This window comes from Orycteropus afer, unplaced genomic scaffold (assembly GCF_000298275.1).
Source record: "Orycteropus afer afer isolate SDZICR_OR568_19922 unplaced genomic scaffold, OryAfe1.0 scaffold00193, whole genome shotgun sequence".
Lineage (NCBI taxonomy): Eukaryota > Metazoa > Chordata > Mammalia > Tubulidentata > Orycteropodidae > Orycteropus > Orycteropus afer.
The window spans coordinates 3,250,269-3,265,245 of NW_006921780.1; the positions used below are offsets into that span (position 1 = coordinate 3,250,269).

Sequence of the window (14,977 nt, forward strand, 5' to 3'; positions counted from 1 at the left end):
GGGTCACTATGAGTCAGATATGACTCGGTGGCAGTGAGCAAAGTTATGATAATTTCTTAGCCACAGCCAGCCACCCTGAGGGAGCAAGTTGCTAGACCTGTGGACTTGGGACCATGGTTGCAGAGACATCAAGCTCAATTGGTGTAACATACTACACAAAAACATTGTCCTACATCCTACTTTGGTGAGTAATGGCTGGGGTCTTAAAAGCTTGCAAGCAGCCATCTAGGTACAATAATTGGTCTCTCTTCATCTGGAGTAAAGAAAAATAAAGAAAACAAAAGACACATGGAAACAATTACTCCAAGGGACTAGTGACCATGTGAGCATCTGCTTATATGACCATGAGATGAGAAGAACTAAATGGTACCTGGCTACCTGTATCAACCACTTAGAAAGGGATCAGTGTAGGAGATCCTGGATAGAGTGGGAAAACAATGTGGAACAAAATTCAAAATCATTAAAAAGACCAGGCTTACTGGTCTGATAGAGGGTGATGAAATGCCTGAGATTATGGCCCCTAGTCTCTGTTCAGGCCTGGAATTGAACTCACTCCTGTGGCTTCTATCCAAACAATAGACAGGCATTTAAGGTGAACATTTATAATAGGCATATAAGGTGAACATTTATACTAGGTAGGTACACTGCTTAGAAAAATCAAGCATGGGAGATCAGAAGAGCAGTATTTACACAGGGAGGTAGGTCAGTGGGCAGGAATGCATAGGAAAGAAGGACACAGGGAAAAGGAAACTACAGGGAGGAAGTAGGAAGAGAGTTGTTATATTATGGGGCTTGCAAGCAATGTCATGCAACACAATGTGTACGATCTGTTGTATGGAAAATGAATTTGCTCTGTAAACTTTCACCCAAATCACAATAAAAAATATTTATAATTATATTCCACACTAAGTCTTTGGTAAATACTAGGCACTGAGCTAAGAACCTTTTGTTTATTACCACATTTAATATTTACAATGCCTCTTTGAAATATGCACTATTATTTTCTCTCCATTTTAGAGATAAGAATTTTAAGGCTCATAGAGTTTTTATTTTCCCAAGGCCATAGAGACCAGGCTACTTCTCAAAGAAAGTCATAACAGATCAAATTCTAATTGTTGTTTAACGTTGTCACTTGAGTAGCAGGAAACTCAGCAGTTCCCTGAGGATGCCATTTCATCTCTGGCACTCTGAGAGAGAATTTTTACATTGAATTAAATCTGTTTCCCAACAGACTCTGTCCAATCACTTGAACTGCAAAGAATAAGGCTAGTCCTCTTCCCTTGTTACTCCCAAGTCTTTTCTTCTAAGGGAAATACTTTTTCAGCCCTTTGTAAACTCTTTTCTATGATGTCAGCTCCATGAGGGCAGAGACCTTGTCTTGTCCTATGCTATAGTCCCACTGCTTGGAATAGTGCTTCACTCTGAGAGAGCAAGTGACCTAAAGGGACATTGAGAAGAACACAATTGCACTCTACCAAAAGGGCATTGACTGAATCTAATCATGAGGACACATCAATTGAATCTAAGCAGAGGGATATTCTACAAAATAAATAGCCTTCAAAATGTCAATGTCATGAATACAAGGAAAGACTAAAAAAACTGTTCTGAAGACTGAAGAGACATGGCACTGGCATGGAATGGATAATCTTGGATTCACTTTTGATGTAGATATATTATTGGAATAACTTGGAGTCGGAAAAAGTCTGTACATAATGTTAATTTCCTGATTTGGGTAACTGTTATGTGATTATGTAAGACAATGTCTCTCTGTTTTTTCCCATTATTATCTCCTAAAAAGAAAATAAACCAAAACAAACTCATTGCCATCGAGTCAATTCCGACTCATAGCAACCCCCTTTGGGTTTCCAAGGCAGTAAATCTCTGCAGAAGTAAGATTGAGAGTCTTCCTTCTGTAAAGTGGCTGGTGGGTTTGAACCACCAACCTTCTGATTAGCAGTCAAATGCCCTAGGCACTAAGCCACCAGAGATCCTTAAAAAGAAAATAGTAACTAATTAATTGATACATAAATTAAATTGATTTTCTCTCACAGAGAAATTAAATACTAAGAAATAAGATTTTTTTTTCAGGTAGGTTAGAGCTTTGGAAGCCCAGAAGTCACTGTAATATCTAAAATTGTGTGAGTCCCCCAAGAACCAATTTTTCCCTCTATGATAAGCCCTTGTTTTTAGGAAATAAACAAGAAATATACACTGAAGTATTTATAAATGAAGGATTATCATGTCTGCAATGAACTCCTAATGATTTTTAAAAATGTAGATAAAACTACATACATGCATGTGCACATGTGCATGCATGTTTGTGTGTGTAAGTGTATGTGTGAACATAGAGAAAGAGCATGAAAGGGCAAGAAGCAATGAGGACAAAGCAGACATGGTGTATGTAATATTAGCATCTGGAAAATTTAAATGCAAAGTATACAGAAAATATTTGTACTATTCCTGCACCTTTTCTGTAAGCCAGAAATTATACCAAAATAAAAGTTACACGGGGAAAAAAAAACAACCCCAAAACAGAGACTACCTAGGGTGTTTCTACCATAATGGATAGAAATATCTCATTTGATGAGAGAATATAATTCTACAGGACTAACCCCAAATCTCCCCATCAATAAACGAGCTCCATCAAAGTTGGCCCCAAAGGAATCTGCTTCTGCCTCATGCAATCACTACCTTCTATCCAGTTGAATATCCCTATCGCATCAGGTATTTCCCTTCTGCCCAGAGTTCTATAATGCATGAAGTTGACTGCAGCTATTCAACATGGACTGAGGTAAGAGGCCTAGGGTTCTTGAAAATGCCCTTTATGCTTAGTAAATAGGGGAGCTCTGGTAGCATAGTGGCTAAGACATTTGCCTGCTAACCAGAAGGCTGGCAGTTCAAACCCACCAGCCACTCCTCGGAAGGAAGGTTGGGCAATCCTACTTCCGTAGTGATACTGCCTCGGAAACCCAAGGAGGGGTCGCTATGAGTCGGGTTTGACTCGATGGCACATAACAACAACAACAACATGCTTAGTAAATAGACTGTGCTCCTCAGTTTGATGGAGATAAGAAGCAAAAAACCAAACTCACTGCTGTAAACTCAATTCTGACTCACAGTAATCCTATAGGCCAAAGTAGAACTGTCCCATGGAGTTCCCCAAACTAAATCTTTACAGAAGTAGATTGACTCATCTTTCTCTCACAGAGTGGCTGGCAGGTTCAAACCAATGACCTTTTGTTTAGCAGCCAAATACCTTAGCCACTGTGCCAGACCTCTTTACTAGGGCTTCATAGGAAGGTTGATGTGTAGAATTTCTCTGGAATCAGTACATAAAAGCAACATTTGCAAATAAGAAGCAAGATAAAAAGGATTGTACCAACTTCATGTTGACTGTATGTTGGACTTCTGATTATCTCTATAGAGTTTATTGGCATTTACACAGGATTTACAAATATACGTTAGCTTATTTACATATGATAAAAGAATTAAAGATTATATACGAAAAATTACTCTTCTCTATTTTACTTGTTAGATTCCAAAAATTCAGCTCCAAGAAAATAAAAAAAGCTTAGAAGGTTGGAAATCAATAATCTTTCCCTTTTTCTCACACTTGGTCCCTGGGCCATTGATGCTCAATGTTAGAGAATTCTTCCCATTAGGTTGTATGGACTGATGATACATTAATGCTGTGTTTATCATTTCTGTTAGATTGTTGTTGTTGTTGTTGTTATGTGTCATCGAGTTGGACCTGACTCATAGTGATCCCTCCTTGAGTTTCCAAGGCAGTATCACTATGGAAGTAGATTGCCCTATCTTCCTTCTGAGAAGTGGCTGGTGGGTTTGAACCACCAGTCTCTGGTTAGCAGTCAAGTGCCTTAGGTACTACACTACCAGAGCTACTATGAGTTGATTTTCCTGAATCCCTATCACAATTCCCATTTGGATAAGAAATAGAAAAGTTGAATTGATTGATATAAATACTACTTTCAGGGAGTCTGATCTTTTCCAACCCCTTGTCACCTATTGATAAGAAAAAGGACAAATTTCATTGCTTTCATGTCTCTAAAACTGTCATCTCAGAAGCTGAGGGTCACATCTCAGATGTAAACAGAAGTCCTTCTGTTTAAGACCCATTTAGAGATGAGAGTTTAATCATTACATGTTCATCTGCTGTATTTTGCATAGGAAGAATAGAAGGAATGAAAGCCTTCTCTTACCAGGTATGATTAACCACATACATTTACCTATAATTTATTGAATCAAAATGTTACCTTCAAAACAAAGTATAGATCTTTACTTCTCCTTTCCCTAAAGTGAGTTAATTATAACAAGATTCTTAAGGATATGGAGACTGAAACTGGCTTTTCTTTCCTCATCTCCCAAAACCAAATCATCATGAATGGAATTTTCAGAATATTTATCCCAATTATTTATCTGTGTTACTAATGATTTATCTGTAGAATTTGTACTCTGGTCAAAAGTCATATTTGAAAGAAAAACAAAAACTGATTGTTTTAAGAAACTTACTATGGGAGAGAAAAATAATAGCTCATTTCTGAACAACAATATAGAAATATTTAAAGATTTTATTGTTTACCTATTAGTACTTTTATAACATTTTATATATCTAATCTCATTCATCATCACAAAAAATGTTTTAAGATCTATCCTGAAGTACAATGCTGTCAGTGATAGAAAAATATACATACACATACAGGAAGAACAGTTAATACCACTATTGTTCAAATTTATACACCACGCTCCAAAGCCAAAGACAAGAGAATGTGGAAATTATTCTTACTTGGTCAACTGACTGGAAGAAACCCATATTTATATCCATTCCAAAGAAAGGCGATCCAACAGAATGTGGAAATTATTGAACAATATCATTAATATCACATGAAAGCAAAATTTTGCTGAAGGTAATTAAAAAATGGGGGCATCTATGTAGGACATCCTGGATAGAGTGGAACAACAATGTGGAACAAAACTCAAAATCATAAAAAAAAGAAGGGACCAATTTTGTTGGTCTGTTTAGAGTCTGGTGGAACTCCTGAGACTATGGCCCCTAGCTGCCCTTCAGGTCTGGAATTGAACCCAGTCCTGTTACTTCCAGCCAAACAAAAGACAGACAGGCATATGAGCTGAACATTTACATTAGGCAGATACACTCCTTGGAGAGATCAATCATGAAGGGCTGTGTATGCACAGAGAGACAGCTCAAGGGGCAGTAGTGAATGGGAGGGAAGGACACAAGGAAGAAGTAACTATGGGGGGGGGAGTGGGAGGAGAGCTTTTGCATTGTAGGAAATTCCAGTCAATGTCATGAGACAAAGTATATGTGAACTGCTGTAAGGAAGGTAATTTTGCTCTGTAAACTTTCACCCAGATCACAACAATATTTTTTTTTAAATTCAAACTTATCATATTAACTTTAAAAATTCAAAAATAATTATTATAAAATTTTAAATATATAAGAAAAGTAGAGAGTATGTGTATATATAAATATATATATATATATATATATATATATATATATATATATAAAGTGTCATGTACTTGTCATAGGCATATTTGTTGTCATTTCTTCCTATCTCTTTTTTCTAAGCAATAAAATTTATGGATACAGTCATAGTCTCACTCCCATCCTTCCCTCTTACTTCCTCTATCCACATAGGTAATACTATTCTGAAGTTTGTCTTTATTATCCCCATACATTTTTATACTTCAATACATATGTCTGTATTTATAAAATAACCTGTGATGTTATTTACCATTTATATTTGTATTTTATTTTTTTAATTTACCATATTGATTGTAAAAAAAAAAGTATTCATCTAATAAATATTCTTCTTTAGCACTTGAAGATGTCTTTTGTTTTTTAACTTTTTATTGTGATTTGGGTGCAATTTTACAAAGCAGATTTTATATTCAACTGTTCCTACACATTTTGTTTCATGACACTGATCACAATCTCCCCTCCCTTCTACAACCTGTGGTTAACCTTTCCCTGTGTCCTTCTTACCTATGCATTTCTAACTGCCTGTTGTTGTTTGCCGTGGAGTCGGCCCCGACTCATAGCGACCCCTCCTTGGGTTTCCGAGGCAGTATCACTACGGAAGTAGGATTGCCCAACCTTCCTTCCGAGACTAACTGCCTAGATTTCTTTTATGCAAATGTTGCCCTTATGATCTCTGATGGTTGACTGTTCTAAGAAGGACATCTCCTTGGTGTAGTTCAGCTCGTAGACTATCTATTGTTCAACTCAGAGTTAAGCCATGGAAGTGATTCACATGTCTCCAATTCCAGGTCTGAAGGGTGACTCAGGGATCTTGGGGATTTCACCAGTCTCTTTCTGATCAATAATCCTAGTCTTTTTTATGTTGCTTAATTTTGTTTCGCATTTCTCTCCCATTCTATCCAGGATCTCCAATTTTGATCTCTTTCCTAATGGTTGGCAATGGTAGCCAGTCACCATCTAGTTCTTATGGCCTCAGGATCATGTAGGCTGAGGTTTCTTTGGTCCATTATTCCCTCTGACTAATTTTTTCCATATATCTTTGATTTTCCTCACTCATCTTTGCTCCAAATGAGGAGAGACAAGTAGTTACATGTTACCTGGTTGTTATTAAGCTTATCAGATCCTAGTCACTACTCACCAAAGTAGGATGAATAACAATGCTTTTGTGTATTATGTTGTGCCAATTGAGCTTGATGTCCTCCATGACCAAGGTCCCATGCTCATGGGCCCAGCAACTCAATCCCTCAAGGTGCTTAGTTGTAGCTAAGAAGTTATTCTAACTTTGTCCCCTGCATATGGACATTTTTATAGCACATACAAATATGTATGTAGGAAGATCGTGTGCCAAATCTATGTATGGTCATGGGTATATTCCCATTCACCAACTCATACCAGATTTTTTTGTCTATATACCTATGTATCTGCACACAGATTAGTGTTTGTTAATATTGATAATGCAGTATTGTGTATGTAATAGTATTTACCTTTGTACCTGTTGTGCACCTCTCTGTCTTCCTTTTCCTTAGTGATATTGTACCAGTCATGTAATTTTGTTTTATTGCTTTTCCCTTTGCCAAAATCAACGTTTCTTAGCTAGTCAGCAATTTTTCCTCCCCTCCCCTCTCATCCGAGGTAACCAACAAAGAAAATTTCTTTTCCTGTGTAGACTTTTCCTTGACTTTTTATAATAAAACTCACTGCCGTGGAGTCAGACCTGACTCATAACTACCCTTCCTTGGGTTTCCGAGGTGCTATCACTATGGAAGTAGATTGCCCAACCTTCCTTTTGAGGAGTGGCTGGTGGGCTTGAGCAGCCAGCCTTCTGGTTAGCTGTCAAATGCCTTAGGCACTATGCTACGACAGACTCATATAATTTGTCCTTCTGTGATTGAGTTATTTCACTCATTCACTCAGCATGATGTCCTCCAAGTTCATTCACATTATGAGGTGATTCACAGATTCCTCCTTATTCTTTAATGGTGCATAGTATTCCACTGTGTGTATCTACCATAATTTGGTTATCCATTCATCTATTGATGGGCACTTAGTTTTTTTCCCTCCATCTCTTTGCTATTGTGAACAGTGCTACAATGAACAAGGGCTTGCATCTATCTATTCATGTCCTGGATCTTACCTCTTTATGATATATTCCTAGTAGTGGGATTGCTGGATCAAGTGGTATTCTATTTTCTACTTTTTTCAGGAAGTGCCATACCATTTTCCACAGTGTTTTTTCCATTTTACAGTCCCATCAGCAGTGTGTGAGTTGCAATCTCTCCACGCCCTTGCCATCATTTTTGTTTTCTGCCTTGTTGAACCTTACTATTATTGCTGGGGTGAGATGATATGTCATTGTTGTTTTGATTTGCATCTCTCTTATGGCTACTGATCATGAGCATTTCTTCATGAGTTTGTTGGCTTCCTGAGTACCTTCTTTGGTGAAGTGTCTGTTCAACACTTCTGCCTATTTTTGAATAATTACTTTACAGTTTATTTAATACTGTGTAGCACTTATTAAATGTATATAAGTCAAATCTGTTTCTGAAGATGTATATTATGAATGTTAGTAAGACTGTAATCAAATTAAGGTTTATAATCAAATTAAAGTTACAATGCAAACTTTAGTTATAATATATCGATTTAAAATAATATATAATTATGTAAAAATAGTATGCAAAAATACATTACAAAAAACTATTTTCAAAATTCCTAAGATAATTGTTGATTACATGCTATTATAAATATATTTCAGAATTGAGAGTAGGGCAAAGAAAAATTATTTTAGATCTATTTGAAAATTATATAAATAAGACAGGATCTTAAAATACTTTAATTACAATCCCTCTCTTTCTGACTCATGCAATAATTGTTCAACCGCTAGCTGACCTGCTGCCAATTGCCTAGCTGAAACCAGAACAACCAGTAACCCCAAATCACAAACACTCATGAACCAAGTAAATGCTTACTGTTTTCAAAACTGAGTTTTGAGGTGGCTTATTACACAGTATAATTTAGTAGAAACAGACTGTTAAAACTAACTGCAGTGGCTTTTGTTGAGAGCCTTAACTCACACAACTTCCTTTAGTACTTCTCATCAACTTGGAAACACCAACACTAATTCATTCCATACATAGTTTTAGGGCCGTTACTATAAGTTAGTCACAGTGATATGCGCTACAGATTGAGTTGTAGGGGAAAACACACATGGCTTGTAGGTTCTTAGATTTAGAGTTTAATGATGTGCAATGAGTAAAAAAGGGGGATATTACAGAGCATCTTAGAAATAGTTTTCTCGGAGACAGAAACAAACACTGGGATAAAATGTTTATAGCCAAATTTTTAAATCATACATCTAGGCCACAACATAACTAGTTTGTTCTCAGGATCCAGTCACTACTGCATGTCCTTTTGAGATAGGCTCAGTCTAACTTCACAGACATCTTCTTTGAGCTCCTGATTTCCTAGTGGACGGCCTGATTCTAGGTGAAGGATACCATCTGAAAATCAACATCCAATAACTCCTTTATAGACAACCTGGTTACTTCTTCAGGACCACAAGGGCTAGTTTTCTACTCTCACCAGCCAAAGATTCTCCTTCTCACATCTATTTTTAATTCCACAGCCCCCTGAGTGAATGTCCTTAATATTCTGGTGCGGTGCAAATACAGGGTAGTGGATCGTTCCTCCAGCAGGTCCATTAAGTGTGCTTATCTTAGAGCATTGCCCAAAGGTTTACAATAAAGACTGTTTCTTCTCATTTCTGCTTTCCAGTATTGTCCTTTGTGAAGCCAAGGGAATAGTAGTAAAGTAGCAGTCTATCATGAAGTAGACTTAAATACATTGAGAAACTCTAACAATTTCATTGATGTTTAAAAATTTGATAAGGAAAAATGGTCTTAAAACATACCCAATTTCAGATGACCAAATTTTTTTTGTTTCAAATTTTAAGAATTATGTATACTGTATATAAGCACTGCTAATCAGAAGGCTGGCAGTTCAAATCCACCAACCACTCCTTGGTAGGAAGGTTGGACAGTCTACTTCCGTAGTGATACTGCCTCGGAAACCCAAGAAGGGGTCACTGTGAGTCGGGTCCGACTCAAGGGCAAATAACAACATCTTAGACTTGTAACAATATACTACAATAATTTTCTTATACATGTAAGGTAATAAAATGTCCTTTTATAAGGACATAGAGTCTCTTTCCTTGAGGAACATAAACAAGACTGCTCAGAAAGAAATAGAACAGTTAGAAGAGAAGGGAATATACAACAACTGAAACAATAGACCAAAAAGTAAACAATTTTATTTTTAAACTAGATCTTGGTCTAGTTAACATTTACATATAACTTTGCATTCTATTGTTGGAACAAAAGTATTACCCTAAAGGCCACAGTATAAGAAGCCAAGCATGAGTGTCTCTCCATTACTAAGACTACTGTTATCCTTTCCACCACTAATCCTAAAGACCCAAGGAGAAGAAGATGGAGAAGTTTCTTCTGGGTGTACTCTTCCTAACCGTTCTCTTAGGAGGTGTGACACATTCAGTTAGGTACTGAGCTGACTTAGAAAGAAAGTTTCTCCAAGTCCCAAGGGAACTGGAGAACATCATATTTTATTGTTGTTGGTGCTGCTCTTACAGTTTTGGGGAAGGTGTGAGTGAATGATAGTGTGTAAAGTATCTATTGCTATATAACAAGTTATCTCAAAACTTAGTTGTTATTGTTATGTGCCATTGAGTTGGACCCGACTCATAGTGACCACTCTTTGGGTTTCCAAGGCAGTATCATTATGGAAGTAGATTGCCAAACTTTCCTTCCGAGGAGTGGCTGGTGGGTTTGAACTGCCAAACTTATGGTTAGCAGTCAAGTGGCTTAGCCACTACGCTACTTAGAAGCTTAAAATTACGAACATTTATTATGTCATAATTTCTGTGGGTCAGGAATCAGAGATTGGCTTACCTGGGTCTGACTCAAAGTCTCTCATGAAGTTGAAGTCAAACAACCAGAACTGCAGTCTTATATGAAGGCTCAACTAAGGATCTGCTTCCAACGTCTCATACGTTCTTCTGTTGTCAGGATTCAGATCTTCATAGGCTGTTGGATTGAAGGTCTGTCTTAGTTCCCATGAGGCATTCCTTAGTTCTTTGCCACATGGGACCTTCCACAGGGCAGCCCATTACATAACAACTGGCTTTCCCCATAGTAAGTGATCCAACGCATAGAGAGAATGCACCCAAGTAGAAGTCACAGTCCTTTTCCAACCTAATTTTAGAAGTGACATAACTCACTTCTTCTATATAGCGTTCATTTAAAAAGAGCCACATTCAAAGGAGATTGATTTTGGACATATTTTTAAAACCATCACAGAAGGTGAGGAGTAAAGATGTATTTGACATAAGGAAGCCTCATGGGTGGATAAAAGGGAGTTGTATTTGCTTGCTATGTTGTTGTTGTTGTCATGTGCCATCGAGTTGGACCCAACTCATAACGACCCCTCCTTGGGTTTCCGAGGCAGTATCACTATGGAAGTAGATTGCCCCATCTGCCTACCGCCAGCCTCTGGTTAGCAGTCAAGTGCCTTAGGCATTATGCTACCAGAGATCCCTTGCTTGCTATATAGAAACAGTATTACATCTCATTTTAGAGAATAAGAGGGTCATGAGGCTTTTGTTACAAAAAGAGAAGTTTTTCAGGGCAGGGATGTTCACTCTGATACTTCTGAAAGCCTTAGTCTAGGCCAGGTGAGAGAAAATGTGAAATCTTAGAAGAATTGGATTTAAATTTAAATTTAAATTGGATTTAAATTGGATTTAAATTTAGAATACAAGTTTCTGCCAAACTAATTGAATTAGCTTTGTGAAATTGCTCAACTTGTCTGAGCCTTAGCTTCCTCATCTTTAAAATGGGGAGAAAGATAAGATCTATCTTGTAAAGAGTTGTTAGGAAGACTGAGGGAAATCAGTTAAAGGATAAACATACTTGTGGTGTGTAAACTATAAAAGTCAATTTTTATTAGCAGTAAAAAAAGGCTTAAATGTTTTGGCAATCCACCAACTTCCCCTTCCCCATTTTTTTTCCCTTTTACTGCAACTAAGTGAAACTTTATCTTCCCAAGTTTGACATATCCATTTCTCTATCACATCACTCTCAGTAATAAGTTATTCAAAGCCTCACTTTCTGGCTAAACATGCTATTTTGGTCCAGGTTTGTATACTGTCAGAATTACAAATTAAACACAGGGAAATAATAAAATCACAGGGTAAAATGAATGGTTCACCTTCCCATCTTTCTAATGCAAGTTTTTCTGGACAAAGTTCTCTCTCTCTTGCTATTGGAATCTCTAATCTTTTCCTAGTTTCCTCTCCCTAGGTGTTCTGTTCCTATTCTTCATCTAGGGTGAATATTTCTTGAAAAACCCTGGTATCTAAGGAAATAGGAATTCATGCTGTTTTTTCCATTTCCTACTATTAAGCAAAACTAACTCAATTCAAGACTTCATAGTGCTTCCAGACTATGTCTCCCTTGATTCAATTTGTCATTATTCTCTATTTTCCAGACCTTTAGTTTTTGTTAAATTTGCTTTCCTAAGCAAGAAAAAAAGGGGGGAGGGGTGGATCTTATAATGATTAAAGCCTTCTATTTTCTTGTGGGTTTTATGAGGAAATAATTCAGTGCTTAGTAATTCCAAGATCCTGATGTTTTTTTTTCCGTGGGGAGACAAACAATGGGAGATTGGCTCAGAACCGACACACACGAAAGCTGCAGAAAGGGAGTGGAGAGGGAAGTGAGGCACTATAACCGTCTGGGCAATGTGGTCTGCACACCGCTCTTCACCCGAGACTGTACTAACAATGAGGGTTGGTAGTGGTCTAGAGCAGCCAAGCCATTGTTCAAGAAGAGACATTTTAATTATATGTAATTCTATGGCCTACTGCCTAAGGCATTTGACTGGAAGGCTGGCTGTTCCCACTCCTCAGAAGGAAGATTGGGCAATCTACTTCCATAGAGATACTCCCTGGGAAACCCAAGGAGGAGTCGCTATGAATAGAATAGACTCTACAACAGTGGTTTTTGTTTGGTAATTCTAATCGCTAGTATCCCATAGAAGAAAGTCCAGTCTGACTAGTGTGTCTGTGGGAGAGATGATACGAGATGTACATTTTTTATCCATTACATTCAACAAATTAGCCATGTTTCATTTTCTATAATGGGTGTTTCCTATTGGGATGAAGTCTGCAAGGAAGATAGGGAGAGTTGATGTCTTAGCTAGCTAGTGCTGCTACAGCACAAGCAGGGGGCTTTAAATAACAGAATTTTATTTTCTCAAAGTTCTGGAGGCTGAAAGTCCAAATTAGGGTCTTGGCCAAGTCAATTCTTTCCTTTTTAGTAGCCCAGGCATTTCTTGATTGCATCTGTCTTCCTTAGTATATGCTTGCTTCTACTAATCTGCTCTGTTTATATCTCAGATGTGATTAGTTTTAGGACACACTCTCAGAAGAAAGATGCGGCAATCTAAGGAGGGGTCGCTATGAGTTGGGCTCCAACTTGACAGCACATAACAACAACTGCACTGGTATGGCCTAATTAACATAACAATGAAAACTCTGTTCCCAAATGGTATTACATCCATAGGTATGGAGTTAGAATTCCAGTGCATATTTTGGGGAAGTACAACAGTTGATATAAAATTATAACAAAAGTTGCTGTTGAGTTGATTCCAACTCATGGTGACCCCATGTGTTTCAGAACAGAATTGTGCTCCAAAGGCTTTTCATGGCTGTGAACTTTCCGAAACCCAGTGCTTAACCGTTTCTGCCACCCAGGAGTTCAACAGTTGATATAAGATGATATCTTTAATTCCTCTTTTTGATAGGACAAATAAACTAAACCTTGTCTTTTAGCACTAACATTTTGCTTATACAGTAACTGAGCTAATGTGCTCAAAGACACTTTGTAGACTCCAGTGTGCTTTATATTTTCTCTGCCAGGAGGTAGCATATGTTCCCCAGTGAGAGATAAGCAAACAAGAGAGTTAACCAAATTTTTATCGCATAGTCTCTTCTCCACAGACCTGAAAGGGATGTTTATTTTCCCCTTAAGAATCAGACATAGCCTATGTGTCCCTGATCCCTGTGGTGAAGAAGCCACTGCAGCAATTCACATTGTGCCTGAAGACCTTCACAGACTTCACCTATCCTTACAGCCTCTTCTATAACACTTGGTCCCAGGCAAATGAGCTTCTCTTTGTGAACAAAATAGAAAGTGCATTCTGTACATTGAGAATGCTGAAGCCACTTTCAAGGTACCTTAGTCACCTTATGTTCCAATCCATGTCTGGGAGTCCGCCTCAGGGATTGCTGAACTCTGGGCTGATGAGAAACCAGTGGGGAGGAAGGATCTGACAAAGGGATACTCTGTTGGGGCAGAGGCCTAGATTATCCTCAGACAAGAGCAGTTTTCCTTTGGAGGAATATTTGATGTAAAACTATCTTTGGTTGGGGAGATACAGGATGTGTCTTTGTGGGACCATGTGCTCCCCCTAAAGGAGATGTGTGTCTTATGTTACAGTGGCAGGGTCTACATTATGAACGGCCCTAGGGGATGGCCATAGGGCCTCAGGCAATCATCTGCCACACCCAAGGCTGGTGGTTCAAACCCACCAGCTGCTCCCTGCCAAGTAGCAGGGTGTCTCTTTTAGGAGCTCTGGTAGCGTAGTGCCTAAGGCACTTGACTGCTAACCAGAAGCCTGGCAGTTCAAACCCACCAGCCACTCCTCAGAAGGAAGATGGGGCAATCTACTTCCGTGGTGATGTTGTTGTTGTAGTTATGTGCCATCCAGTCTGACCCGACTTACTGCCTTGGAAACCCAAGGAGGGGTCACTATGAGTAGGGTCCGACTCAACAGCACATAACAACAGCAACACATTATGAAGACTGTGGCTATTTGGTGATTATGCCTAAGATGTGGGTTTGAGCTTTGCTCTTTTCAGACATGATTAGTGTTTAGTGATAATCACTTATAAATGCCCTTTGAAATTACATACATTGGTTTTATGTTTCCTGGCTCTGTTATGATGATAAACTACATAAAGAAGACATTGGATAGGTAGGTCTTCACCATATATTAGTTATTGTATTATTGCAAAAAGTCCTTCAAGTAAATTGTACCATAATTCTCTGCAGCATCACACTATAGGGACTCAAGAAAACACACAGCTTTCCATATTGGATTCCAATTTTATAGAGACCTATATAGCTGTGAGGAGGTCCTATGGGGGTTCTTTGTACTCAAACTCAACAATCTCTAACAATGCCATGGGTACTGGAGGGAAGGACTAAGTGAGCAGGATCCTGAAAGAGAGTCCAGACATTAGCACTTCTAAGAAGCAGGGTTGTGAGAGTGTTTCCCTTGTACTTAACCCAGAAAGAACTAAGGAATCCCAGATAGAGA

The 14,977-nt window shown here is 38.1% G+C and overlaps 1 pseudogene; it reads left to right on the top strand.

Moving 5' to 3' along the window:
- Positions 1-2,752: 2,752 nt before the first annotated feature.
- LOC103202842 lies at positions 2,753-14,137 on the top strand (annotated as a pseudogene).
- The last annotated feature ends 840 nt before the right edge of the window (positions 14,138-14,977 follow it).